The following is a 3,687-nucleotide window of genomic DNA, read 5'->3' as shown; positions in this document are numbered from 1 at the left end:
TGCAAAACAATAACATTTTATTTCCCGAGCAAAGACTCTAAGCTATTTACAGCAGAATAATGAATGATGTACTTATTGATTATGATCATGATAAGTTATGTTCTATAAAACATCAGAGTACCCACTTTCTATTTGGACAACAACAACAACAACAACAACAACAACAACAACAACAACAACAACAACAACAATTAGTCTGCAAAACAATAACTGTAATGTTATACCATGTATTTCCAGAGCAAAGACTCTCAGCTATTCACAGCAGAATAATGAATGATGTACTTATTGATTATGATCACGACAGCAAGTCATATCATTTTGAATAAACACGTGATGATGAAATAAGTGTGATACCCATCTGGGAACTCGTGTGTTTGTTAATTTGGGCGACAATAACATTTAATCTGTCAGAATAATACATGTGATTATAAATGCCTCTGTTGTTTTAGAACCAGAATAACATGTGTAGAATAAAAGAAGCTCTGCTGCTTCCTCTCTGAAGACTCGTGCACTACGAGAGAAAACGACGACAAGAATCAAAAGACATATCCAACACATATTTAGAGCAAAGTTTACACATCAGTTCAGGTGAACAAGGATCCTCCTGAGCAGCGACAGCCTCCATGGCTACACAGACACAGGAAGGAGCCGGAAGAAAGTCCAACACCTACAGAACAACTCGTGAGGAGATGTTGAAGCCCCGCCCATCGTGTTTGATTGACAGCTGATCTCTGCAGTGAAGACATGGACAATCAGCTCTGAAGGACACACGGTGAGTTTAAGAAGTAGAAGAGTTCCTCCAAGGACTTCAGGCTATTTGAGTTTACAAAACTCAGCAGTGGCTCCATAACCATAAAGATAAACTCCAGCATGCAGCGGCTGAGTGAACGTGGTCTGCACTCTGCGGAGGAGAGTCATGGTTTCAGAGACGCTGTAGAAGGACAGAACACCTGCTCTGTGATCCAGGTACACTCCTACTCTGGAGGACAGAGGACCTGAGACGGGAGTGCTGATGCTGTTGTAACGAAAGGAATAACTGTTTTGGCCACAAACTAACGACCAAGATTTATCATTGAGTCCAAATCCACTTTCCTCCCCTGCTCTGCTGATACTCTTGTATGCGACTGCTACTTCAACTGCTCCCCCTCTCCACTCCACCTCCCAGTAACAACGTCCAGTCAGACTCTCTCTGCTCAGGACCTGAGAGTAATCAGTGAATCTGTCTGGGTGACGAGAATAAGACTGTTGTTGTCTCATGGCTATTGCTTTCCTGCTCCCCTCAGATAATACCAGCAGTGTGCCTGCTGTGTTTGGATCCAGAGTGATCTCCTGTGAACACGTGAAGAACCCAGCTCTGGAGGCGGGCTCTGCTGCTGACGGTGGAAACCTCCACTTCAGTCGGTTGAGACGTTTGTCCATTCCTCTCTCAGGACGTCCTGTAGTTTGTCTCTGACTGCTGACAGGGCCGCCGTCACGTCCTCAAAGTAGCTCAGAGGACGGATGTTGGTGCTGGAGGAGTGAGTAGCTCCACTGAGGGGGGCTGGCAGTGAGGAGGGGTAGCTGAGCAGGAACTGGTTGTGGTCCTCTGTGTGAGACAGCAGCTCCAGCTCAGCGTCTCTCCTCTTCAGCTCAGAGATCTCCTGCTCCAGCTTCTCCTGGAGCTCTCTGACTCGACTCACTTCTCCCTCCTGCTGGGATCTGAGCTGCTGCTTCACGTCAGAGCTTCTCTTCTCCACGAGACGGATCAGCTCAGTGAACGTCTTCTCGCTGTCCTCCACTGCTTTATCAGCAGAGCCATTGACGGCCTGCACCTCCTGCTGAAGCAGCTTCACCTCCTTCTCTCCGTCCTGGATCCTCTGCTGGATGTTGAGTCGACTCCCCTCCAGCTCTCTCTGCCTCTCAGTCCTCTCTGCTGCCGCTGACACCGTGTCGTGGCCTTTGTGTTCGTCCACAGAGCAGAGAGAACAGATACTCTGCTGATCAGTGCGGCAGAACAGCTTCTTCACCTCGTCGTGACGAGAGCAGATGTTCTCCTGGAGCTTCTTGGAGGGCTCCACCAGCTTGTGTTTCTTTAATTGAGCTACGTTATAATGAGACTGGAGGTGCTTCTCGCAGTACGATATAAGGACACACGAGGCAGGACTTACAGGCTCTCAGCTTCCTCCCAGTGCAGACATCACAGGCCACGTCTCCAGCTCCAGCATAGCAGAGATCAGCAGGAGCAGCTGGGGGTCCAGTCTTCTTCAGCTCCTCCACTAAAGCTGCTAGCATGGTGTTCTTCAGCAGGACAGGCCTCGGTGTGAAGCTCTGCCTGCACTGAGGGCAGCTGTGGATCAGCTCTCCATCCCAGTGCTGTGTAATACACTTCATGCAGTAGCTGTGTCCACAGGGAGTCGCCACCGGATCCTTCAGTAGATCCAGACAGATGGGACAAGAGAAGGTTTCCCGGTCCAGCTGAACTCCTTTCTGCGCCATTTCACCTCTCAGCAGCAGCGAGTGTGTGAGTTTCACTTCCTCAGAGCTGAAACTAGTGTGACAGGTTATCTGAACAGGATGTGTGTGGGCGGTGAATGAGGCCTATCAGCTCTTGTGCTTTACCCACATGTTGGTTCCTCCCCTCCTCCTCAGTGTGGATCTGAAGGGAGGAACCAGGAAGCACAGAGTGGAGCTGGCTGTGTCTGAGAGCAGGAAGAAGAGGGAGGGCTCATCAAACTCTGACTCATTCCAGGAGGAGGAGCAGCGCTCAGACTGACCGACACAGAGCCTCCAACCTGCTCTTCCTTTGAAAAGAGCTTTTAGTTGTAAAATAAGTTGGTAAACTTACAAAATCTGAAGGGGGTTGAATACTTGTTTCCTCCACTGTAAATGTATAGCCTCAATGTCCTGCAATAGCTGATTGATTTAATAGTTGGATGTACAGTAAGTCGTTTTTTTACTGTACGTACTTTGTGCATTCACACGAACCTGAAAACTATACGTCCAAAATTATGATTTGTGGTTGAAACCTTTTACATCAGTATTCTGAGGCTCTGAGCCCCATTTATTTTCCTCACAGAAGGCAAAAAAAGTCCAAAATTATATGATTTAAAATAAAAGCAATAATCGTGGCTTGATATTGAGTAAGAAGATGTTTTTATGAACCCCACAATTTCCGGTCTTCCAAAAAGACGTGGTGCATGCACGAAACATACTACCAATAGAAATACATTAGGCGCGTTCACACCGTAGTACTTTTCCCACTTTAGTTCCGAAATGTTGCGTTCACACCAAAAAGAACCAGAACTAAAAATTAGTTAATGAGAACCTTTCCACCCCCTTTTCAGTCCCCGCTAGAGAGCAGGGACTTTCGTGGGAGAAAAAGGTTCCTATTTCTGATTGGCTGAGCGGATTGCAAACCACGCCCCATAAAACTCCAAAAAAGTTTTGTGAAGCCGCCATTTTATTATCCTTAGCATAGAGAGGCCAAGTCCCGCCCATTCATGGGACCTTATTTCGGGAAAAATAATGTATTGAAGTCAATGGGGAGAGAAAGATTATCTTTCGATCCCGTTTAGATTTTGCCACGAATTACACATATGATGTTTGTCAATCTCAACAAATGATTTCCACGTCAAAAAATGCACAGTTTATCGTAAAACTGTTGAAATATAAGACTATGAAAAATACGCAGCACCTAGAAAGACTACA

The 3,687-nt window shown here is 46.6% G+C and overlaps 1 pseudogene; it reads right to left on the bottom strand.

The window, feature by feature from the left end:
* LOC117453195 (tripartite motif-containing protein 16-like) lies at positions 1-2,532 on the bottom strand (annotated as a pseudogene).
* Positions 2,533-3,687: the final 1,155 nt, after the last annotated feature.

This window comes from Pseudochaenichthys georgianus, chromosome 9 (genome assembly GCF_902827115.2).
Source record: "Pseudochaenichthys georgianus chromosome 9, fPseGeo1.2, whole genome shotgun sequence".
In the NCBI taxonomy this organism is placed as follows: domain Eukaryota; kingdom Metazoa; phylum Chordata; class Actinopteri; order Perciformes; family Channichthyidae; genus Pseudochaenichthys; species Pseudochaenichthys georgianus.
This window is presented reverse-complemented; position numbering and strand designations above follow the sequence as displayed.